Here is a 26,136-nt window from a genome sequence, read left to right as displayed (position 1 = left end):
GGTCAAATTTTAAATACTAATGGTTGGGAACTCTTTCATGGACCAGGACGGGGGTGGTCCAGTAAGCCTCCCCCTCTCCTCCTCCTCTTCTCTGTCTCTCTCCCCTTCCATCAGTTCTGAGTCATCTGAAGTCCTCAATGACCTGTCAATGACACTTCTCTGCACACCTCATCTCAAAGCTCACACACAAGGTGCTGGCACGATCTTTTAAAACCCTAACCAGAGAAGGGGTGTGAGGATTGTAAATGAGTCTTTCCTACTGCGTGGATGAGAGCTAACCTCACTTTCAGAAGCAGCCTCAAGCCAAAATGACTCTTGGCTGCCTGGAGCCATGATTTCCCAGTGCGTTGTTGACAGTGAACACATCAATGCACAGCACTTGCTGACATCAGGAGATGTAAATGTGCAGGGAGAGGCGGGCCAGGAGGCAGCTGACTGGGGAGCTTAGCGCAGGGCAGATAATAGTGCGGCGTAGTGAATTATTTTTACGTGGATAATTAATACTGGAGAAACAATATAGCGACAGAGAGCCTCCCATGAGAGAACACTGTCAGTCTCCTTATTCATTTATTCTTTTCTAACCAAATTGATGGGCCAGTCGGCCGCCTTTCTAGATCCACACGGATGATGAAATTGCAAACAAGTTTCATTTAAATAATGGGTAAATCTTCCAATTAGTCAAAGCCTAATCCTCATGCCTTAAAAATGACAAACTGCTCTTACCACCGCCTCTGTTTGTTGAAAAGATAAAAAAGTGGGGGGGACCTCAAATGAAAACATTGATTGAAAAAAATTTAAGATGCACAGATTCTATTGCACATTAATCTAGGGGGAGCTTTACAAAGTCAATAATTGTCATAAAGATTCATTGGTCAACATTTAAGATCTAATTAAAAAAATATATTTTTTGATGGTTTTATTCCTAGAGCCTATGCACTTTCTATTTAATTTTAATTTCTCTGTAAAACCAAAGGGAAGTTTTGATATAAAAAAGTAGGCATTTAAAAACAAGTACTTTAAAATGGATTTATCATCTATATGTTTAAATGTCTCTACTGCTGAGAAATACAAAACAAATCTTGTACTGGATAACTATTTGAGTTTTGGTCTAGAAATTATTCCTAAATATTCAAGAGCAAATCACCTTCAACATGTTCTTTAGTTATTCCTTTATCTACCCAGCAAACATTAAACACCTATGATTTAGCAGGCTTTCTGCAAGGAACTTGTTAGCCACAAAAATGGCTGTCCTCAAGGAGAATGATATGTAAATAAGCAACTGTTGCACCATTAAGTTCTCCTGTTTGGTTCTCTCATTTGTTGTGCTTTTCAAATTGTAATATGAATAGGATTCACCTGAGATCTTGTTAAAACGCAGATTCTGCAGCAGGGCCCAAACTTCTGTATTCCTAACCTGCTCCCAAGGGATTCTGGAGCCCACACTTGAAGGCCAAGGTCCCAAAGGAGAGACACAGGAGGCTGTTGGAGAAAGGAAAAAGGTACCTGAGCATGTGGGAAAGAGGCTGGGTGGTGCAGGGATCAAGAGAAGGCTTCCTGGAGGAGGAAATGGATGATGTGGGAGGAAGGAGGCAGGAGGAAGTCTGGTTGGCCTCCTGCAGGAAGATGGGTGTGGCCGCATGTTGCAGCCTCTGTCTCTGAGGTCAGAGAGAGCTCGTGTCTGGAAAACTTGGATCGGCATGATCTGGCTGGAATGGAATTCCTTGAGTTATCCATTACATATGCCTCTGTGTTCCTCCCCTCCTTTTCTATTGGCCCCAACCCTAAGCAACACCCACACGTGCTTTCTCGAGCCAGTAGGAATTGGTTTCCAGTCACATTGAACTAAAAATCTCCTGAGAAAGTGGGGGAAGTGTCAGGGATGACAGAGGCTGGGAAACGTGTTCTGAGCTCATCTTGACGTCCTTAGAGTGAGCTTGAAGGTTGAAGTAGCTTACGCAGTCACTGGGGCCACACTGTGTGTGTGTGTGCTTGGCTTCGCAGTTGCAACCCGAGAGGAGGTTCACTGGAATGTGACATAAAAGTCTACTGATCCTTTTAGAAAGTAAAAGTTACAAGCAGGTGGGTAGATGGTGACTCAGGCCACGGACAGGCTGTGCAACCTGGGCTGTCTCATCTCTTCTCTTGGTGTCATTTTCCTCATTCATGACATCTCTTTTATTTATGAAACATTCCACCCAAAAGTGACAATCTCGGACATGCTTTCGACAGCATTCCACAGAGCTGCTGCTCTCTGGGCCCCACTACCCCCCCCCCATTTCTACTGGGTCAGGGTAAATTTTCTTGCAATACATCGTTAAAAAAAATCATCTGCTTTTCTGGCCAGGATCTCTCAATGACTCTTTTCTGTTTATTTATTTATTTATAATTTTTTTACATTTATTTATTATTGTGAGACAGAGAGAGACAGCACGAACCAAGTAGGGGCAGAGAGAGAGGGAGACACAGAATCCCAAGCAGGTTCCAGACTCTGAGGCTGTCAGCACAGAGCCCAATGCGGGGCCAGAACTCAGGAACTGCAAGATCATGACCTGAGCCGAAGTCGGTCGCCCAGCTGACTGAGCCAACCAGGTGCCCCTTCTCTTTTCTGTTTAAATATTTAATCCAAACTTCGTGGCCAGCTATTCCAAGTTCTCCTTAGACCACTTCTCAGCTTCCCCGTTTACAGACCTCACGTCTGAATACCTGCGTGCCCTTTTCATCCCATTTCTGCTGTTTTACTTTGCCTGTCCTTCCTCACTGTCGTGTCAAGGCCTTAATTTCCCTCCTCCCTCCTCTACTCCCTGTTGCTTCTAATGAGGACAGCCAGTGAGAGCCTCCCATGCTGTTGGACATTTTGTGAAGCAGTTTGTACCTGTGGTCACATAACTCCTTACGTGATCCTATGGAAAAGATACTGTTATACCGATTTAATGGCAGAGGATACCGAGGCATAGAGAGATAGTACTACTTACTCGAAATCATACTGCATCCAGGATCTTACGAAAACCTGGCAGAACCAGGGTTCAAAGTCAGGTCACTTGCCCTCCAGAGCTGGTATTCATAACTGCTAACGATTCTATCTTCCCCATCAGGCTTTTCTTTATATACACAATAATTTCTATATGAAAAGTCTTTCCTCATCCCCGTTCATCCTTTGTCTCTTTTTGCCCTTCAAAACTTGGCTTCCAAGAGTCTTTCTATTCAGATAACCATGTCATTCTGATCTTTCTTACATTCCATATCCCTTTGCTCTCCAGTGTGGTGTTGGGGTCCCGTCTCGCACCCAGGCCAATGTTCCTCCGTAAGTGAGCCCTGGATTTTCACCCGCAAATGTCTGTCTTTTCACCTTTATTGTGCTTTGGACTCTTTTTATACACACAAATTACTTTCATTGATGTGTGTCCAATACTTTTCAGAGAAATGACTTATTTTTGCAGTTACTCTTGAGACTGATATTTCCTCTTGCACATATATAGTGGGAAGGATTGGGGAAAGCAAAATCTCTCTGTAGATATTCATATCCATAATTATATAAATTTCATCTATATAAATTTTCACAGGATGGGTTGCCTCTTAAAGTGTGATGCACAGATCTTTTGGGGTTCCCAAGACTATTTAAGGGGGGAGATCTGTGGGGTCAAAACTATTTTCATAATAACACCAGAAGTCCTTTGCCTTTTTCACCATTGTGACATTTGCACTAATGGTGCCAAAGCAATGATGGGACAAACTGTTGGTGCCTTAGCAGGAATCAAGGCAGTAGCCCTAAGCTGCTACTAGTCACTGCATTCCTTACCACTAAATACGCATAGCAAGAAACAAAAATAAAAACAAACAACGTTCCCAAATCCAATGAAAACCAAATGCCAATTTCAAATAAGAATGTTTTTAACATAACATTAAACATTATTTATTTTATTAGATCTTGGCCTGGGAGTAGGCATCTTTTTAAATATGAGGTGTGAAAAAGCAGAAAGTACAAGGGCACCTGGGCAACTCAGTCGGTTAAGCGTCTGACTCTTGGTTTCCGCTCAGGTCATGATTTCACAGTTTGTGAGTTTGAGCCACACATGGGGCTCCCTGCTGACAATGCACAGCCTCCTTGGGATGCTCTCTTTCTCCCTCTCTCTCTGCCTCTCCCCTGCTCACTCTCTCTGTCTCTCTCTCAAAAATAGACAAAGTTTTAAAAAATTAAAAAAAATAATCAGGAAGTGCACAGCAAACACTTCTCTTGCATAGTGAGGTACACTATGGTGTGGAGGAGAAACGAGCACGTGATTAAGCTGGGAGCGGAATGAGCTACTTTTTTCATGAAATACTAGTTTTTACTTGAAAACGTCTGACAGGCATACTGGTTATTCAAACTTGAATATTTGGCAGACATTTTCTTTTAAAAATGAATGAAGGGAGCCTGTCACTTCTAGGAAAACAACTGACAGTATTTGTTGCCAATGATAAAATCTGAGCTTTCACGGAAAATTAGAATTTTGGAAAACCTGTACCTGCCATTATGAGGTTGACAGCTTCCCAATGCTTAAAGGCATTTTTGATGAGGTTGGTGGTGATATTAATGAATGTGATTTTTTTGATGTTATGTAATGACAGAGTCAACAACTGGAACATTTGCATAAATTAATGAATGATTTTTTTTTCCAAGTAATCAATGCATGACTAAAAGATCCATTCAAAGTATGGAACAGATGAATAGATTTTAATATAACCAGGGCACCTGGGTGGCTCAGTCGGTTAAGCATCCAGCTTTGGCTCAGGTCATGATCTCACAGTTTGTGGGTTTAAGCCCCTCATTGGGCTCTGTGCTGACAGCTAGCTCAGAGCCTGGAGCTTGTCTTCAAATTCTGTATCTCCCTCTCTCTCTGACCCTCCCCTGCTCATGCTCTCTCTCTCTGTCTTTGTCTGTCTCAAAAATAAATAAATCGTTAAAAAAAACCCAACATTAATATAACCAAGTAGGGAAAAGTACATCAATCTGGGAATAGTCCCAGAGTCTATATCACAAGTAACTTTTAAGAAACTACCACTGTTGAGTTTGGGTATAGTATTGAAGAATATCCATAATTATCTGAAAAGTTCTAAAATGCTCTTTGCCAACTACCAGACTGTACCAGACTACATTTTCCTCCTATGCTTCAACTAAAATAAGTATCTCAACAGAACAAATGCAGAAGCAGAAATGAGAATTCAGCTGTGTTCTATTAAGGTAGGTATGAAAAGAGATGTGCAAAACTATAAAACAATGTTACTTTTATCACTCTTTTCTCTTGTAGAAAAGTTATTTTTCATAAAATTGTATTATTTAGGGTAATAGGTATTTGTCGTTTTTTAAATGAGTAGTGAATATTTAAAAAGATTTATCATTTAAAAATTTAAATGTATTCATCACTAGATATAATTGACATGAATAAAAGCTATTTAGCATTCTGAATAAGTTTTAGGAGTTTGAAAGGGTACTGAAACCAAATATTTTGAGAATTGGTATTGTACACAGTTGTGGAGACAGAGGTGGGGAAGGATAGATTTTATTGCACCCCTACTTCATGAGTCAAATGTCATTACATAGTTGCTCAACCCCCAAACCTAGAAATCATCCAACGTTTCTCCCGTCCCCCCATCCTCCACGCTAATCAATTACCTGGTCCTCTGGGCTCTACTTGCTTCGTAGAATAGAAATGCATCCACTTCTTGCCATCCGCATCTTCATTCCACCAGCACAGGCAAGGTCACAAGAGGGAGTTTGCAGTAACAGCCCTCTGATTCTTTCATGCATTCCCATATCAAGCCATGAAGTAGTTTTCCTGCTGGATGATTTTTGGCACAGCCATTAGAACTGCTTTGGCTAATGGGAGGAGAGCAAGCATGATGTCAAGCAGACTTGTGAGTCGCTTGTGTTTGGGACTTGCTCTCTCTGACTGCTTTTGGAACACTGTGAGTCCTCCCACATGAATAAGCTTGGGTGGTTAAAAGTACGTGGTTTGGTCTCCTACATCACCTCCTCAACTTAGTCACACCAGTTGACCATAGATTCACTCCTAACCCAGCTGAGATCAGCAGAACTATTCAACCGAACCCTGCCCAAATTGCTGACCTACGGAATTATGCACTAAATAAATGACTGTGTTTTAAATCTCTAAAGTTGGGGGGAAGTTTGTTAACCGGGAAGAGGTAGCCAATGCATCACAAAACATGTAACATACTGCCATGTTCTCCAAATTTGTGTGAACACAAGAATCACTAATATTAATAAAATACAGAGTTTGGGTTTTATTGGATCAGAATTGCAGGAGAAGCCTGGGAATCTGTATTTAAGCAAACACTTCAAATGAATCTTATGATTAGCAGGAAGGAACACAGGCTTGGAATCAAACAGCATCAGTTTTAAATTCTTCCCTGGGTGTTACTGGTTGAGTGATCCTGTTCTCTTCCTCCCTCTGTCACTCATTCACTCACTCACTCGCTCACTAATTTATTTAATAAACCTTTAATGAGCACCTTGTAAAGCAATGAGCACGTGGGTAAGGTACCTGCTCCCACAGGGTTACTTGAGGGGAGACAAATAAATGAACAAGTTGATTTCAGATCAGATAAATACCACATATGGGATGAAAAGAGATACATAAATCAGGACGACGGGATAGGTACTAGAGGGTGCTTTTAGATTGGGTGGTGAGGAAAGGCTTTTCTGTGAAGATAGCCTGTGTGTCGAGATTGAATGACAAGAGGGTCCAGCCTGGACATAAAGTGTCACTAAAACATTCAGTCGGAAGGAATAGTGCAAAGTCTCCAACCTCCGTGAGTCTTGATTTCTTCATCTGTGTAACAGTGGGAACCCAGGGATGGTGCTAGGTTAGAAAGGGCAGTAGAGAATACAGTGTATTTGGTGCCTGATGCAAGGTTGTGTTCAGCAGATGTTATTTTCCTTCTTGCCTGCGGGCAGGGGCTGAGATCATTTCCTCCTTCATTTCTTCAACAAGTGTTTATATGTATGAGGCACTCAGCATAGGAGGGTTTCTCTCCTCAAAGGACTTGTAGTCTAGGAGGTAAGCTAAAGCAAGTGTATAACCTCAGGCAAAACAGAAAGTGGGAAGGGCTTGTAAGTTATTCCTATTGTCAGCAGAGTTTTGATGGGACAGTGGGATGGGATGGGAAAGAGGGAGAGAGTGTCCCAGACCTCTCAGGGCATTCATTCTGGGGTGCATAGCTGAGGTCACCTGGGGGTGCTGAGCAGGTTCTTGAAGGGCCAGAGGTGATTAGAAATTTTGAAAATGACCTTCACCTGACTTGTGCTTTTTGACTCCCTCCCTCTATTTCCTCCATCCCTCAAGGTCCTCCGAATCATTTGCCTGAAGTTTAGAGTCCATGTCAGGGACCTACATCCATCAGGGAGCCCCTTGGCTCCTTCTACTCTGTGCCTGCCTGGTTCTCACCCGCTGTGCACAATCCAGTCACAGCTGCTGGGGGACATGGGCTGCTTCAGCTCATCAGCAGGCAAAGGGGAGAACAGAAGAAAGGGCAAAGGAGAGCCCCCTTTCCTGCCACGCCCAGGTGACAAACATTTCAGCAGGCCGACGGGGCATGCCATGTACTATTTATTTATATTTCTAGCATTATTTCTAATAATTTGGGTATAATTAAACTTTTTACCTTACAGCTGTTGACACTGAGGTAAAGTAAGAGGTAATAGAAGCCTTTCTCCTTTAGGTTTAGTAAGGACAGGATTTTATTTTCAGTTGATAGATCCCTTCATAAGCACAGAGCTGAAATCATGGGATGCCACAACGGACAGTGGAGCTGATCAACTTAGTTCAACAGCTGCTTCAGTCGCGCATTTAATGGAATTGACTAGTAGTTGCCATGGCAGCTTGGTGTTGTTTAGAAACAGGGCTGAGAACTAGTATCTTGGTGAAGGCAGATCCTGAGTCACGGGCCTTATTTCTCTCATTCAATATGGTTATTTATCTGTTTATCCGTTGGACCATCAGGCAAAAGGTGGAAAGGGTTTTGATAAAATGCTACGGTAATATAAGAAACTTAATTTTATTAGAAATGCTGGAAGCAATAACAGTGAAGCAAGTCTCTGGTAGGATCATGAGCATTTTGGGCATTTGAGTCACCAGAGTGGAAGCGATTAATCCTTGGGATACTATGGCTCTGAGCCAACCTCAAAGTTGTGAAAAATATTGCTGTTTTGCCAACTCAGAAAGACACCTCTATATGCATGTTCAGCATTACAAAATGGTGTGTTTGGCCTTAATCAAAATTACTATTACCTTTTGCACAGCACTCATGATGGTGATAAGTAATTATAACATTTAAGCATTATGAAATATCATATCACATTTGCACTCACATTTGATATTTTCCTCTTTAACTTATATTAATATTTTGTTGCATCTCTATCTATATTGGCATTTATGCCTATCTATCTCGTCTGTCTGGTTAAACTCCAGATTACTTTTTATTACCTAATTGTTCATGGAATGCTATTTTTCATAGAAAGCACCCTTCTCATAGAAGTCTCACCAAATTTTATTGGTAATGAAGGCTAGTACATATTTGGAAAGATGAGTGTTATTTAGAATTCAGAGATGAGTCAAAGTAAAAACAATTGAGCACAGCAAAAAAACCTTGACATTCGTAGAAAATAATGAGCTGTATCTTTCAACTTCCAGCACCTCCACACATGTAATCAAGCATAACACTAGGGAGAGAAGCGTTTAGCCAGCAAAACGGCATGGCAGGGGCTCAATGAAGAGTGGCAATGTCACCAGCACTTTGCACTTCTAAGTGTTTCTGTTATAACTTTGGACCCAAGAGCATTTGCCTTAAACACAACACCACCCCCCTGCAGTTTTAGATCTGATGCTTCCTTTAATAGTTGTGTGTGATTTGAGGGAAGTCAATCCATATCTCTAAAATCTCATGTTCTTTTTCTTTGAAAAAGGAAGAGATTGGACTAGCTCAGTGTTTTTCAAACTTATTGTAGCTGTCAAAGTTTTTTTTTTTTTTTTTTTTTTTTTTTGCTTCCATTTATTAGGAACTATGAGCATTCCATAGGTAATGGCGGTATGGCTCTGGTTGAAGGTTGAGGGTGAATGACCCTGAGACTCCTCTGAGGAATATTCAGGGTTCCAAGAACACAGTGTGAAGATGCCTGGTCTAGTCAGGCTTTGGGATCCTAATAATCCATTGAAAATAGGCATTGGTAACATGCTTTTTACTTCTTGCCATGTGGTTGGCATAAGAAACTAGTATAGTAACTATCCTCACCAGCCTAGTTATGTTCTATAATATTCAGGTTTTGACCCACATCTTGGTTTTGTACAACAAAATATAAAGCTTTGAAACAATAGACAGAAATTGTGATGATACTTTTCCAGCCATGATTCTGACCTGTGCATTAAGGCAGGGCAGTGTAATGTGAGAAAGAGCTTGGGCCCAAGTAGGCCTGAGTTTAAATCCTAGCTAGCTGCTGATTGATTTTGTGATTGGTTTGTTTCTTTACTCATACGGTGGGCAGAATGAAATGTACCTCAAAAGTTTAGATGGTATTTACATATAAGAGCATCTAGGAGGGAGCCCTGTGTCAAATAAAATAATAATAATAATAATATTATTAATATTAGTATTAGCCCTCAATAAAATAATAGTGTTAGTAATAGTCACAGTAATAATAATAATAATAATAGTAATTTTTTGGCCCAAACTTTTTGGAATCATCTTATTGTGCAGACATGAACAACACAAACTGTTTTAATTTCTATTAAAAAATATCACTTGTTCAGATTATGTTAAAAATGGTATCACCTCATCCAAATGCCTCAGTAAATAAGGGAGAAAACTAAATGAGGGAAGGGTATTTTTTTCTCATATTAAACCAGTAGGAATATCTTTATTTTTCTTGAAACATGGCTCTCTTAGTCAATCTTTAATATTTTCACTTTTTCTAGAGATATGGGTACCAGAAATGCAACCGTATCTTAGCTTCTATAAGAAAATCATTGGCCAGAACATGCAAATAAAAGGCAACTCTCTCCAGTGTTGGTAACAGGAGAGGTTGGAGATGGGGCCCCTTGAGGGGAAAACAGCCCTCAGTCCTGCTCTGCCCCAACCAAATATTGCCACCTGTGAATTAGGGTCCAGTGTGTCTGGATAGCAAAATTTTTAAAAAGGAGGTGGGAATCCAAAATTTTATGTGGGAGCTCCTAATTTCAAATGTTGCTTCTATTTTTAAAGATGTGTTAGGTAACAAGGCGACCATCTGTGGTTGCTCAGATTCAGCAGCTGTAAGCGGAGAGGACATCAGATGGATGTCATGGTGCATGGGGTGCCACGATTGAATCACTACTGGGCACCCAGGCCTGTCTACCCATCCCCCTCTGCCCTTTGCGATTCCTAAGGTAGAGATACAGACATGGGATAATATCTGGATGGGAGTGAAGTTCAGCAGGATTAGCAGGACAAGCTCCTGGCCGTCTAGTACCGTCTGGCGGGTCCTCAGGTTGGAGGCTAAGTGTTCTTCTCATCTCTTACTCTCCCCACTCTGCCCTGCCCTGGTTCTCAGTCCTCAGCGTCTAGTTCTGGGGACCAGACACTCCCATGTGCCCACAGGGAGATGAAGACAGGGAAGCTGAAGCCCCAGAGGGCCCAAGTCCACTTTTTCATCCAGCCAGAGAGGCCCTGGAAGGGGCCGGGGCTGGGGGCAGAGTTTAAGAAGAGTGAAGTTTTAGAAAGAACCTTGCCTCCTTCAGAGAGTGCAGTGACTGCACCCACCAGTGCACGTGGCCCCAACCACCAGGGCATGTGACCCCATCAGATCAAAGCCTCCCGCAATGTGATGATTAGAGGCTTATCCATTCTGGGGGAATGGGGGTGGAGGGGACTCACAGGGAAGATGGGCAGGAGAAGGATTCCTGTGATAAAGAGTGAGGGCACATGTGACCTTGGGTTGCGTTTCCTCTGCAGCCTTTAAATGAAGTCTTTTGGCCAGTCTTGTCACTTCATAACTTCCAACGTGTGAGAGCCACATTTCTTCAGCATCCCCACGTCTATGACCTCAGCCCAAGGGGTGGACACATCACGCCTGGCACGGTTCTGCACGGCCACTTCCTCCTCCAGCTCCCCTTATTCAGCGGCTACTCTGGGCTTTCCAGAGCTGGACTTCCTCCAGCAGATCCCCTAAGCCAGGAACAGTGGCTTCGGGCGCCTCATTGCAACCAGCGTCCACCCTCTCTGTTCTTTCCTCCCACCCCCCTGTCGGGTTCCACGCTGCTCCTTCAGCGTTGATTTTCCATTCCACGGTGCTCCTTTTAATCTGAGCAGACAAGTTTCTCCCCAAGGAGATGCTGAAGCTGCTGAAGCCACCATGCTTCATCTCAAAGGTCAAGGCCTCTGTTCTCTCTGTTTGACTTTGGGCAAGGGTTAGGGAGAATGAATATTGCCACTAAATCTCTCATAAATTAAAAAAAGTTGGATGACAAATTTTGTGATTACTATAATTACAATAAAATATGTATGGGAAAATACTGGAAAGAAATTAAAACAATTTTTTAACATTTATTTATTTCTGAGAGACAGAGAGACAGAACACGGGTGGGGGAGGGGCAGAGAGAGAGGGAGATACAGAATTGGAAGCAGGATCCAGGCTCTGAGCTGTCAGCACAGAGTCTGACACGGGTCTTTAACCCACGAACCATGAGATTATGACCTGAGCTGACATCGGGCACTCAACCACCCAGGCACCTCTGGAAAGAAATTTTTAAAATCACATTAAGTGTATTAGAAGGTAGAAATCAATCGGAGATTTTCTATTGTGTAACTTTCCTGTAGTGTTCTTATATTGCTTTGATAAGTACACTGAAGCAAAGGTAATGAGTTTTATTTTTTAATGTAGTTAAACTCTGGACCAATGAAGTCTCTAATAACCTGAATTCTCTTGTTTCATGAAACAGAAAGTAAAAATGTCAAGAAGAAATGAAAGGGTGATTAAGTTCATAGATTGTTTGTAGCTATCTGCAAACACAATATTCATATATACAACCATAGCTAATACAGAGTAATAAAAGATAAAGGTGAAAATTTCTCTATCTGTTGAATTAATAACCCAGATGATGAACTATAATTATTTAAGAAAGGGGGTGCCTGGGTGGCTCAGTTGGTTGAGCGCCCAACTCTTGATTTCGACTCAGGTCATGATCTTGCGGTTTGTGTGTTTGAGCTCCGTGTCGGGCTCTGAGCTGGCAGTATACAGATGACCTGGGATTTTCTTTCTCTTTCTCTCTGTGCCCCTCCCTTGCTTGTGCAATTTCTCTCTCTATCAAAATTAAGTAAACATTGAAAACAAACAAAAATAAACATTCATGTGCGAATCTTTGTGCAGACCTGTTTTCATTTAAAAACGAAAAAGTGGGGCACCTGGGTGGCTCATTGGTTAAGTGTCCAACTCTTGATTTTGGCCCAGGTCGCGATCTCATGGTGTGTGAGTTTGAGCCCTGCATCAGGCTCTGTGCTGACAGTGCACAGTCTGCTTGGGATTCTCTCTCTCTCCCTCTTTGACTGCCCCTCTCCTGCTCCTGCTCTCTCTCTCTCTCTCTCTCTCTCTCTCTCTCTCTCTCACACACACACACACACACACACACACACACACAATAAATAAATAGTTAAAAAAAGAAAAATAAGAAAGGATATTATGTTTCTGGAAAAAGTTCTCTGCTTTTTTTTCTTATGAAGCCTATTAGAGATGAACTTTCAAGGTTTATCCTTTTATTTGTCTTTTTTTTCCATACTAAGCCAACTTTAAAAAAAAGACAGAGAAAGAAAAAAAAAAACCAGCCTCTGATAGATTGCCCAGTAGAGAATTATTTATATGAAAAATCCTGCCTAAGCATAATTTTTTGAGATGACATGTGCTTTGAAAATACAATGTGATTTCATCTTGAATGTAAAAGTAACTGTCTTTTTTTTTTTTTTTTTTTTTTTTTGCTGACACCAAGTGCTACAGAACCTGCTGATGTAACACAGATGGTAGTTGACTCAATCAATCCGCACACCTATAAATCTATGTGTTATACAGTAGACGGTATAGTATGGAGGGAAATATCATTGATTTATGTAATTGGAAATTTGAGTAATACAATTCTACTTAATTATGTTTGGTGTTTCTGCCTGGGAGCATGCCTCTCTGATGAGTGGGACTTGGTTATGATTCTCATCGAGCTGCCATTTCTTGTGTCCCGGTCCCTCTTTGGGGCACGAGTTTGCATTACCAGCATTGCCTTTGTGGTCCACTGAGGGTGAGATGTGCAGTGCACTGAAAAGTGAGGATGGGGTCTAGTTTCAAGGGTGCTTCATGAATACAAGTCCAGCCTGCGGCACTCAGGAAAACAAAAACACAAACGGATCAAAGCAGGCTCTCTGACCAGGGTCCTGAGCTAACAGGCTCAGGCGGGGACCAGCCTTACATCCGGACAAATGGGCGTTTTCGTCACGTGTGATGTGTTACGTTAGGAAGGATACGTGTTCTGTATTAGCTCCTCATGTGCTGAGACTGTGCTCAATACATGTTTGTGGAATGAATGACTCTCCTCTCCTGTGAAGCCTGCACTCCTGCCAGGAACACCTTTCTCGAATCACTTCCAAAACCTCAGTGGTCCCCCTGCCTCCCGAGCCCACACTTACTCCAGGTTCTTTGCAGTTTGGCCTCACCTCTGGCTTTCTAACTTATCACCTGCTCTCTGCTGCCCCAGATAAGCCCCGGACCATGCCCGATATCCAGCTACTCACGGGGCTGTGCCTTCCCGGGGCTGGAGAGGAAATCTTCTCTCCCTTTCCCCCTCTTCCTGACATCAGATGTTTTCTTGCTTAATCCTGAATCCTTGCCGCTTCCATGAGACTTTCCTGTAAGCTTCCCACCCGTAAGTGGTCCAGCTCAACCTGTAAGTGTCCCTAATGCCTTCCTTTACCAGCAGCAGCAGCAGCAGCAGCAGCAGCAGCAGCAGCAGCAGCAATATTTTTTCATTTTGCCCTGAATCCCGTACTTTCCTGTAATTACTGTGCAATTGCTGTTTGTGTATAAGCTGTATGTTCTCCGGGGTGGGAAGCCTTCTCCTATTGGGGATCCCCGACAGAGCCTGACACAGTGCTATGTATAGAGACATGTAACATGGGCTGAATTGTGTCTCCCCCAAATCCAGATGTTAAAGTTCTAATGCTGAGTGCCTCAGAATGTGACTGCATTTGGACATGGGGCATTGCAGGTAAGTAGGTAGTGTGGGCTCCTAAACCAATATGACTCGTGTCCTTATAGAAAGGGGAAATTTGGAGAGAGAGGTACATACATCTGGAAAAAGCCACGTGAATGCAAACCAGAGATCAGGAACGCCAGAAGCTAAGTGGAAGGCCAGGAACAGATTCTCAGAGCCCTCAGAAGGAATCACCTCTAACTATGCTCTTAGAGTGGATTTCTAGCCTCCAGAACTGGGACAATAAAAATCTGTTATTTACACCACCCAACTTGTAGTACTTTATTAAGGGGGCTCCAGGAAACTAATACCACATACTTAATAAGGATTTATTAAATCACAGTGGAAGAGAGAAGGGGGCAAAGGGTGTACTATGGGCTTTTAAGTTTTTTTTTAAGAAAACAACACATTTATTAGAGCCAGACTTTTAAAAAATAGACTTTATATTTAGAGCTGTTTCAGGTTCACAGCAAAATTGAGTGGATGGCTTAGAGATTTCCCAGACTCCCTGTCCCCACACAGGTAGCCCCCTCCACTATTAATATCTGTACCAAGTGGTACATTTGTTACTATTGATGAGCCTACATTGACACCTCATTATCATCCAAAGTCTATAGCTTACACTTTGGTTCATTCCTGGTGTTACATACTCTATAAGTGATGACAAAGGTGTAATGAAATGTATCTATCATTTTAGTACGATGTCCTGTATTTTCACTGCTCTAAAAATTCCCTGTGCTCTGCCTGTTTATCCCTTCCCCCAACTCCCATCAGCCCCTGGCAACCACTGATCTTTTTCTTGGCTCCATAGTTTTTTCACGCAGTCTTGTGACTTTTTTCAGATTGGCTTCTTTACCTGAGAGAGTTTCTTCCATGTCTTTTCATGACTTGATAGCTCATTTCTTTTAGGGGTGATAATATTCCATTGTCTGGATGAACCATAGTTCATTCATTCACCTCCCAAAGAACATTTGGTTAACTTTCCAGGTTTAGAAATTATTAATAAAGCTACTATAAATATTCACTTTCATATTTTGTGTGGACATAAGTTTTCAACTCATCTGGGTAAATATCAAGGAGTGTGATTGCTGGATTGTAGGGTAAGAGTATGTTTACCATGTATATATTTACCAAGCATATATTGTAGATTTGTACAAAACTGCCAAACTGTCTTCTAAAATGCCTGTACCATTTGACATTCCCATCAGTAATGACTGAGAGTTCTGCTTGCTCTCTACCCTTGCCAGCATTTGGTGGTGTTAGGATTTTGTCACTCGAATAGGTATGCAGTGGTATCTCATTGCTTTAATTTGCATTTTCCCAATGACATATTTTAAGCAGTTTTTTATATATACTTCATTGTCATCTGTTTATCTTCTTTGGTGAGTATCCTTTCAGCTCTTTTGCCCATTCTTTAATCGAATTGTTCATTTTCTTATTGTTTAGTTTTAAGAGCTCTTTGTATATTCTGGATAGGAATCTCTTATTAGATATGTCTTTTGCAAATATTTTATCCCTATCTTGGCTTGTCTTCTCGTTCTCTTCATGGAGGTTTTGCAGAGCAGAAGTTTTTATTTTATGAAGCTTAGTTTATCAATTATTTCTTCCTTAGATCCTATTTTTGGTGTTATATTTAAAAAGTCATTGTCATAGCCAAAGTCACTTATACTTTTTCTTCTGTTATAGTCTAAGAGTTTCCTTTTGAGTAAGTTTTTGTGGAGTGTAAGGTCTGTGTTTAGATTCATTTTATTATTATCATTATCATTATCTTTGCACAAGAATGCCATGCTGCTCTAGCACCATTTGCTGAAAAGACTATCTTTTCTCCATTGTAGTGCCTTTACTCCTTTGTCAAACATCAGTTGACTATGTTTATATGGGTCTATTTCTGGGCTCTATATTCTGTTCCATTAATCTATTTGTCTCTTCTTTCACCAGTATCACACTGTCATGATTACCCATAGCTTTAATGTAGTGAGTCTTGAAGTCAGGGGTTGTCAGTCCTCCAACTTCGTTCTTCTCCTTCAGTATTGTGTTGTCTGTTTTGGATCTTTTGCCTTTCTATACAAACATTAGAATCAATGTGTCAATATCCAGTCTTCCCATCTCCTTCGTTGAAATGTGATTTCTCTAGTGGGCTGGAGTTGGGTACTTCCTTTCCCCAGGTCATTAGGCTCTGATAAAACCCCAATATTTTAAGCACATTAAATAGTCTCTCTTGAGGACAGAGAAAGAGAGAAAACTTATTAAGAAGACAATGCTCTGACATGTTTCTAAATCAGTCCTTTCCCTTCCCCCATGCCAGAGGCACAGGGTTTTTTCCTCTGATATTCACTGTAAGAACCTGGTCCATCTCCTGGAGGTAAAACTCACAAAGGTGTGCAGCTCCCCTATGACTGAGTCCCCCTGGAGTTTTTATCTCTAAGACTTGTCCACACCAAGCCTCCAGCAATTTTTCAATTGTAGTTCAAGTTTCCCTACTTTGGGACTCATCCGGTGAAGGTTTCTGCGCTGGCTAGTTGTAATTCTCTGTATCCCCCATCTATCTTTCCAGTTTTTGAGGCAGCAGTTTGCCCTGTGACCTCACTTCTTTGACTTGTTATCAAGAGTGACAATTTCCAAACCTCTTAGATGCTGGACCAGAAGCCACAAGTCCTGTGGACTGCATAATTTCCTGCTGGAGTCATGCTCAGCCACTCTGGCTTTGTGCTGCAGGCAGAGAGGGACTCACTCAATTTTGAATATGATACAATTTTAAAATTATAATCTATTATTGGAGCTTCAATAGGAGTTCATTATATACAATAAGAGCTCAGATTAAAATATCAAAAGAAAAGGTTTTGCAAGCAAATTAATTGCTGCAAGAAGTGATCAGATTTATCAAAACAGAACAAAAAACAAATTAGGTAAATGTAATCATTTATATTTCATTAAGAGTTAAGCATATATATAAATATAAAAAATCATTTTACATTTCTCTGCTGTAATATGTGGCATTCAAAAATATCTCCATTAAAAATGAGCACAATGTGTTTAGCATTTTTTAGGATCACATACTCATCTAATATCAGAGGTTAGGCTGGATAATTATGGTTGGTATAGATTCTGATATTCCTCTGGCTCTCCCCCCTTTCTTCATTCATCGCTCAAGAGTATAAATCTCATTTCATAGGACTTTCTCTTTAATAAATGGAAGAGAAACATCACTGCACATTTTATAGTAGTTGCATTTATTTTTGAATTAGGTTGCTCCAATAATTAATTGTTTCATCTTGTAGAGATCCCACCCTGACTCTCTTAGAAATGGGAACTATAGTTTATCTTCTTTGAAGTATTCCATCATTTTGCTTGTTTTGTTCAGACAGTTTGAAAATAACTTTAAAAATATTTTAATGTAAAATTTCTTTCAGTTGTGGAAGCATTTAACAGTAATATTAAGTATGAAATAAACTACAATGTCCCAAATTTATACTGAAGCATAACTATATAGTAACATAGAAGTGAGGTAAGCAGCTGACATTTATATGTCTGGTGGTTTCCCATGTTGTTCTACCTAAAGGTATTATTATGTATTTAATATATAATAATAATATGTATAAATACATAGTTGCCAGAATGGACTTTTATTTATCTTTTATTGTCACTTTGTCCACAGAATGACTATTGCTGACTTAAGGAATGCTGTTTCATGAATGATTAGGATTCTTTTCCTTATGGTGAGAACATCCAGACAGTTTATTTGGGTGATATAATTTATTTGTATACTTGGAGAGCTTACCAAATTACATTGTGTATATGCATATTATATATGTATGATATATACACATTTAATTTGTACTATGTATATATGTATCATATATAACATATGTTTGCATATATATGTATTATATATAATATGCATGTGTGCACACACATATATATACACACACATATATATTATACATACACATACACACATATTATACATAATATATATGGTATAGCTATAATTCTTTGGAAGTGGAGAAAGAAATCTGCATTGGGATTTAGTTAAGCTCTGGATATTGTCAATTTCTCTGAGTTGTTTCTTGATTTGGCTGCTTCCAATTTGATGAAATAATGTTAGCCTCATGATTACCTATTTCTCTGAAGCTCAATAGGAGGCAAGCACTTGATGCTATGTCTAGAAAACCTTAGGCCTTTCAGAATTGGCAAGGTCTTTCTGTTTGACTTATTTTAGCTCATATTGATTGGTGTGCATCCGCCATTCCTCAGTGAGGAGTTTGAACAGTTACCTTCTCTTTACTATGGAGGTGAGGGTCAAACAGACAAGCATGCCTAGTTTCCATTCAGCATGTGTTCTGTTCCAGCGTCTCCCTCAGTTGGCCATACCCTGTGTCTCCTGTGGGGGAAGTCCCAGAGATAAGTTTACAAAGGACAGTAGCCCAGGTCTGTGGCCATCAGTTAAGCCTTCCCCTCCAGCCCTCAGCATAACATGGGGTGCACTCTGTCTGGGCCACATTATCCAGAAGAGAGGAAGGCAGAGTGGAAAGATGGCGCATGCATGGAGAATAACGTAATCACACCCCTTGCGATTGTCTTGTCCTACCTGACTCTCCTTCCGTGAAAGAACGGGAAGATCTTGGTGAAGATAGTATTCCACAGTCTTGGGAGATAATGACCCGCACAGCAGCTGCATGTTCTTTCCCTCAGGAAAAATAAGTGTTAGTTGGAGTTGTTGGATGAAATGAATCTTTATTTCTGCCTCTCTCCAATTTCACCAAATATCTTTAAGAATTGTGCTGCTCGTTTTAGGATCCTCAGTGTGCATACTTTCAATACATACCTCAATATATATGTAGGTGGTTTGAGTAATAGCATCATATTACATTTTATCATTCAACCCTATAGTATTTAATTATATGTGATTATTAAATCGTGCAACCTGACAAAAAACATCTAGAGAGTGGTTCTTATTAATAGCTAATGTTTGGTGTAATGCAGAGAATCAAAATAGCATAGACCTGAGGTACACATTTCTGTTTTGTGATAGATACTGCATTCCCTGATTCCAATAATTTTTTCATGTTTGAAAAATATCAGAATAACATTTCCTGCCACTCACCACCCCTCGATTTATTTTCTTTGTTTTTCTACACATCAGTATTTTTATTTTTGAGAATGGAAATACACAGAGATGCTGACGTATGAGAAGGAGCTTGTTCTGACAGAGTTTCCAGATTAGTTCAGTGGATGAATTTCATGAGAACAATCACTTTTATAAGAATTCTAGGATTTCATCAAACTGGTCAGAGAAGGTAGTAAGGAAATGAATGTCGATCTGCAATGTTAAGTAATTTTTGTGTCCTTCTTTTCTTTCCAAGACATATAAAACCGGGAATAAACGAGTCCCTGAAAAAAAAGCCAGTGTGTGTGTGTGTGTGTGTGTGTGTGTGTGTGTGACTGAGTGTGTGTGTGTGTGTGTGTGTGTGTTTAGTTTGTTTATTTGAGAGAGAGAAAAAGAGAGAACATTTCAAGCAGGCTCCACACTATCAGGGCTCAATCTCATGAATCATGAGATTATGACTGGAGCTGAAATCAAGAGTTGGGTGCTTAACTGACGGAGCCACCCATGCATCCCACCAGTGGTGTTTTGCCTCAGAGTCCCCAGATGATGAAAGGTACTGGGTTCACAACCTGCAATGTCCTCCTTTCTTATGGAGTGCTGCCACAGTGCTGGGACTTTCCTGATACATTTGTCACCCCCCACAGGCTCTGAACAGTTTTGCTCTCTGACTCCTTCCCATCTGCTCTTCGGGGACAGGTGCCACAGAGCAGCCTTCCAGTCTCCTGTCCTGACCAACTTCCGGGAGCTGATGAGGGCTCACTGAGTACGCCTCCCAGAATCATACGTGACAGCTCAGCTGTTCTTGTCAGATAAAACTCGCAAGGACTTCAGCTTTTCCCTCCCCAAGAGTAAATGTTCTGCTACCAAAGAACATCTTTCATTAGAGTTTCGGAAGCCACTTACACTTTTTAGATTTATTTTTATTTTAAATTATTTTTAATTATTTTAAAATTTTTATTAGAGAGAGAGAGAGAGAGAGAGAGAGAGAGAGAGCATGAGCAGAGGAGGGGCAGAGAGAGAGGGAGGCAGAGGATCCAAGCAGGGCCCATGATGACAGCAGACAGCTTGATGCAGGACTTAAATCCATAACCACGAGATTATGACCTGAGCTGAAGTCAGACATTTAACCAACTGCCCCTGATCCCCCCCATTTTTTTTTTATTTTAGAGAGGGTGTCAGTTCTGGTGTTCAAAGGCCCATCCTGCCTTCCAATGTTTTCTTCAAAACTTCTCCCAAAGGACAAAGGAGTCTTCAGAACAAAAAACTAAAAAACTAAAACAAAAACAAAAACAAAAAATAAAAAACAAAAAACAACCCTCCCCCCAAACCAAAAAATAATTCAGACCTACAGATTAGGATTCCCCTTTTGTAGCAATTGAAGCTGTCTGGTTTATAATTAGTAATTAAGAAAATGAGAGTGCATGTATATTACAAGTAATCTCACAAACTGCAATATCCCTCACTCATTTACCTAAGACCCATAACAACACATGCTGTTATTGTATTTCCGGACCATATCCTGGAGTGAAGAAAATTTAGACGGAAGATTAGTCTCACTAAATCACCTGTCCTTGCTTGTCGTGGTTTACAATGTACGGATGTATTTGGCATTTACAAATTCATTTTGCCCTCCTTTTCTGTTTCTCAGTGCTGCCGAGTCTTTTCATTTATTTATTCACTAAATAGGTGTTGAGCCTTGCACCATGTTCTGTGCTACAGTCACCATAGTGAACAGAGGGACATGAACTTGAACTTACTAGCCTTGTAGCCTAGTGACTGTAGATCACATTAATAGTTAACTTCAGTGTAACTGCCCATCTCAACTTAGAAATGAATATCCTCAGCCACCCGAGTAGCTCAGTTGGGTAAGTGTCTGACTCTTGATTCTTATTAAGAATCAGCACTCTGGTTACTTTCAAGGTGAGAGCAAATTTATTTTATCTTATTATTTTATTTATTTTATTGAGAGAGAGTGAGGGAGTGTGAAAGCGTGTGTGCACAAGCAGAAGAAGGGCAGAGAGAGAGAGGGAGAGAGAAAATCCCAAGCAGACTCATGCAGTCAGCATAGAACCCAATGTGGGGTTTGATCTCACAAACTGTAAGATCATAACCTGAGCTGAAATCAAGAGTTGGACGCTTAACTGACTGAGCCACCCAGGCTCTTCAGAGAACAAACATAATTTTAAAACCCAGTAGTCAAATAATTCAGAGAGGTGCTGGTAAAGGTGACTGTTTGAAAAATGTTACTTTGTCATATGTTCCGTATTTGGCACTATACTCTGAGAGTTGTTGAGACCTGTATCTGCTTATGGAGACACAACGGTTAATTGTAAACATAATACACTTGCTTTGTATAAAATGCAAACAACGTATCAACAATACATTTGGCCTTTTTGAGAAGTCAACATAAATCGTAGAATGCTGTAGGGGCACAGAGAAAGTCTGATGTCAGTCCCTCATTCCACCGAGATTCTCACAAAGAGGGGAGCAGAGCGAGGTCACCCCTACACCCTGATTCACACACAGGGTTTAACTGAGATGGGCTGGGGCCGAATGGCGTCACCACTGGCTCCAACTATAAAAAGAGAATTTGCAGAGGAAAACAAAAACTTCAAAGAGGAAGCCAGGCTGTCTCCAGAGAATCGGTCAAGTGCAAAGCCTGGTCCTCCAGGACAGCTCAGAGGCAGAAGCCTAATAAAAGAGAGGGGGCTGCTTGAGACTTCCGGAAAGAGGAGACGGACGTCTGTGAAGTCCTCAAGAGTAAGGGCAGGTCTCAAAATTTCACTCTAAAGGTAGAATTTCCTTGGGAATTTTAGCCAGTTAAGAATAAAACGCAACATGTTTTAGAGAGAAAGAATTGCCTAAATTAATTTATTAAAAGGCAGTTATCCATTTCATTAATTCTAAGTCACAGTTGACTTTACATAGCTTATTATTTTATATACCACTAAGAAGGAAAAATCACTGCCCATTAAACTATGACACAATGCTTTCTTATTACTTAGAATCTATTTCATACTCATCTGTCACTCTTTTGTCGACAGAAAAAAAAGGAAGATCTAAGGGAAGTAAGTTGGTTGAGGTATTCCTGAAGCTTCTTCACATCCAGAGTCCTGGTCTTCTGTGTCACTTCTCATTTATCGTCATTGCTGTCCACGTTTGTGTGTATATCTGTGCCTTTGAAGATGCCGATGGCTCATCATTTCTCAAAGAATCTGTGAAATAACTAAAAGCCATTGGTGCAGAGTTTCTTTACCCAGCTTTGCTATTACGTAGTACAAGCCTGCTTTGATGCCCGGGTCAGAAAGGCTGCTGACCATATTGCACCACCGCAGACCCCCACCCCCATGAACATTTGATTGTGAGCTCTTTTACAAAAGTGCGTTGCTAATTTCCCAAGAATCTTTTTCCAAGTTGCTGATGTCTGGTGATGCTTGGTCAATGAGAACTCTGTCAAGATTGTCACAGCACAGACAAAGATTGTCAGATACCAACTCTGAGACACATCCTGATTTTGGATTTCAGAGATGTAAAAATGTAAAATGAAACATGACTCTCAGAAATAATGAAATATGGCACGAAGAGATTCCTTGCTTTAAGGTTTTGTTCCCCCCTTTGGTATTTGACCCATTTTGTTGCACACAAGTAAATTCACTGCTTTGTTTTGTTATTGCATGTCACTGAGTTTGGGGTGATGTATACCACCTGCATGGCATTCCTCTTGGTTGGCGTTTCCTATACTGCCTTTTTGGAACACGAGTGATCTCGGGGAGTTGTTAGGAGGGGTTCCATGTGGAAAAAATTCTGTGGTTACAGAAGTTTGGAAGATGCCATCCACCACATTTCTCTCTGGGAGAAGCGCAATTACCATGAGCATATTAAAGCCTCTGAGAAGTCCTGTAGTGAAGAATCCCATTTAAATGCTCACTTCTGTGTTCTCAAATTTATGTGACTATAAAAGTCTTCCCCCCCATTTTTTATGAGTGTACTCTGGCAGAGTTTGAGAGATTCTCCTCTAGGGTCTTTTACTGCTCAATCAAAATAGCCTAGCCTGAAACACCACCAAGGGCCTTCAGTAAGGTCCTACGGTTTATTACTAAGTCATCGATAATGGCTGCACCCCAGGGGAAGGCATGTCCACAGAAGAGCTAACAAGTCTCTGGGGATTTTCCCAGTCATCCAGCAGCATGGGACTGTTACAGAGATAAGACTTTTTTCTCCCAAGGCTCTTTTCCAGGCATTCTTCTCCTCATGCACACCTCACATCTCAGACTTGGTGGCTGGTGCCTCTTACAGGCCTCCTCACTCAGCCGGCCTCCCCTACGGTCCTGCACACTCGCACACCTTTCCTGGATCATATTCTCCATGTCCAGACCTCACTGCGTCCAACATGCTGGAGATTTCCAACACTGTTCTCCATCCTGGCATGATCTGGAGCTATCTATTTGGTGATTTGTCATCCTCGTGCCAGATTTCACATACCCTTCCACCTCAACGCGTCCTGAAGGAAATTAACAATATTCACATTTCTCTCAAACACACAATTCTTGGGTTCAGCCTATTGGTTAATAAGCACCTGGATGATAAAGTTCCCATCAAAGCATGACCCTGCCTTCGTTCCCCACTGTCAGCCTATAATTCACACTCATGTGTCCCTTGGCTGGGTCCTTCCCTGGCTGCCCATTACCGCCTTAATTCAGGTCCTCTTTGACTCCAGCAGGAATATCGGTGCCCTTGGAATTCTTTGTTGCTGCAATCCAGCTTCCATGCTGCTGGGTTGTTTCTTCACCCTTATATCAAGCCATTTCTTCTCTTAAACCTTCTCATTCCCATTGAGTGAGAAAGCCCAGTAGAACTCGTTTGGAAATCATGAGAGGGGTTGGTTAAAAAGAAAATTACATGTGCATTTACAATAGGGTACTAAGCAGTCATTTAAAAAGTGTACTTTGTTTTTATATATTTAAAAAGTATTTGTTTAGGGGCACTGGGTGGCTTAGTCGGTTAAGTATCCGACTTCGGCTTAGATCATGATCTCACAGATTGAGGGTTTGAGCCCCTCATTGGGCTCTGTGCTGACAGCTCAGAGCCTGGAGTCTGCTTCGGATGCTGTGTCTCCCTCTCTCTCGGCCCCTCTGCACTCACACTTTGTCTCTCTGTCTCTCAAAAGTGAATAAATGTTAAAGATTTAAAAAAAAATATGTTTGTAATATATTTGAGAAGAAGAGAGAGTGTGAGGAGAGAGGAAGAGAAAGAACTTTAAGCAGTCTGCACTGTCTGCACAGAGCCCGATGCGGGACTGGATCCCATGAACTTGAGACAAAAATCAAGAGTTGGATGCTTTGCTGAGCTACCCAGGCACCCCTACTTATATATGTTTTGATATAGAAAAAATGCTTTTGCTACACTAAAAAAATCAGATTACAAAATAGTATGTATTGCCAAGAATATATATGTAGTCTTCATATCTATATAAAAATTATGGAAATATATAAATGCTAAAAGTTGTTTATCTCTTAGCACTGGGTTCCCAAATGGTTTTAATTAATTTTTTCTCTTTTTGCCTTTGTGTTTTTAATTTTTTAATAGTGAAGTGGTATAGTTTTAAAATAAAAAATACAAAAATATATTATTTGAAAGGTTTCACTCTAATGAAGCTCTCCTCTGTGAAAGCTTCTCCAAAGCCACTCTTTGCAGCACTCACCACCCACATGCTTTGTTACTTGGAGAACGCTCAGAGCACAGGCCAGGTGGTGCTGAAATTCTCTGCTTATATCTGTGCTCTTAACTGGACTGTAAATTCCTTGAGGACAGAGGCCACATCTTATTCATCTTGTATTCGGATATTTAGCCCAGTGTGGTTCTTTGTGAGTGTTCAGTAACTATTTAATGAATGATGGAGGCTGGTTTTGTATTAAGGACAACTGCAATTAAGACTCCTTTCTTGCTGCTACATAAATGTGTGTGTGTGTGTGTGTGTGCGTGTGCATGTGCGCACGCGTGTGCATATGCTCACGATACACTGGACTCTGTTCTAGGCATATTGCATGCATTACCTGTGAGGCAGAGAATGCGATTATTACTGCTGTTGGGAGGGATAAATGGAGGCTTGGAGGTAAAAGTTGTCTGTGGATTTGCTCTGAGCTACATATACCTCACTTGAAAACTTCCTCTTAAAAACAATGAACTGTCTCCTATGGATCTACTATTACCACATGACAATTTTGGAAACAAACGCACTTCAGCACAGCTAAGGCTGCCAGATGGTCACTGGGCTCCTGATGGAGGGGAGGGAAGGGTGGTTCTGACCAGAGTGGACACTCAGCACTGTGTTTCTCCTGCGTGGTTTTGCTCAGAGCTGGCTCCATGGATGGAAACTGGGACAGGGACTGGAGTCAACATGCTGACCTGAAGTCATGTCTATGTTTTCACATCAACCTTAAAGGTATGCTCCTGAAATTTCTGAGTTCCTGAGGCCTGAGTAGCAAGGGAGTCAGGGGGAAAGCAAATCAAATAGGTCTATAATTTTCCGTTTTGATTCAATATCAAATGGCTTTATTACCTTGACCTGAGCCAGCAAAGTGGCTCTATAGGTTCGAACACAGAGTTCCTCTTACCTTTACATGTGTTGGGGGTGTTGTTTAGCCCTCCATATTTAAGGATCCAGAGCAGCTCATCTGGCAGAGGTGATTGGTTTCTGGTTGATAGGAAGAACAATGGCTCTGGTATTACTCTCACTTAGGCAGCGTCTATGACATCCTCTGACCTGGTCTCCTC

General features: G+C 41.1%; 1 long non-coding RNA gene across 4 annotated transcripts in view; it reads right to left on the bottom strand.

The window, feature by feature from the left end:
• LOC115296104 overlaps positions 1-26,055 on the bottom strand; it is a 31,107-nt gene extending 5,052 nt beyond the window's left edge. The window contains exons 1-4 of one of the 4 annotated variants that reach the window (XR_003910729.1): positions 25,977-26,041; positions 18,844-18,942; positions 5,651-5,816; positions 1,357-1,479 (exon numbers count right to left, since the gene is read on the bottom strand). This is a non-coding gene — a long non-coding RNA (uncharacterized LOC115296104). Of the gene's footprint in view, positions 1-1,356; positions 1,480-5,650; positions 5,817-18,843; positions 18,943-25,976 lie in introns of all 4 variants that reach the window. The other 3 variants (XR_003910730.1, XR_003910731.1, XR_003910732.1) reach the window with 3 other exon arrangements.
• Positions 26,056-26,136: the final 81 nt, after the last annotated feature.

This window comes from Suricata suricatta, chromosome 7 (assembly GCF_006229205.1).
Source record: "Suricata suricatta isolate VVHF042 chromosome 7, meerkat_22Aug2017_6uvM2_HiC, whole genome shotgun sequence".
NCBI classification, from domain to species: Eukaryota; Metazoa; Chordata; class Mammalia; order Carnivora; family Herpestidae; genus Suricata; species Suricata suricatta.
Note: the sequence above shows the minus strand (reverse complement) of the source record. Positions and strands in the feature narration are given on the sequence as shown.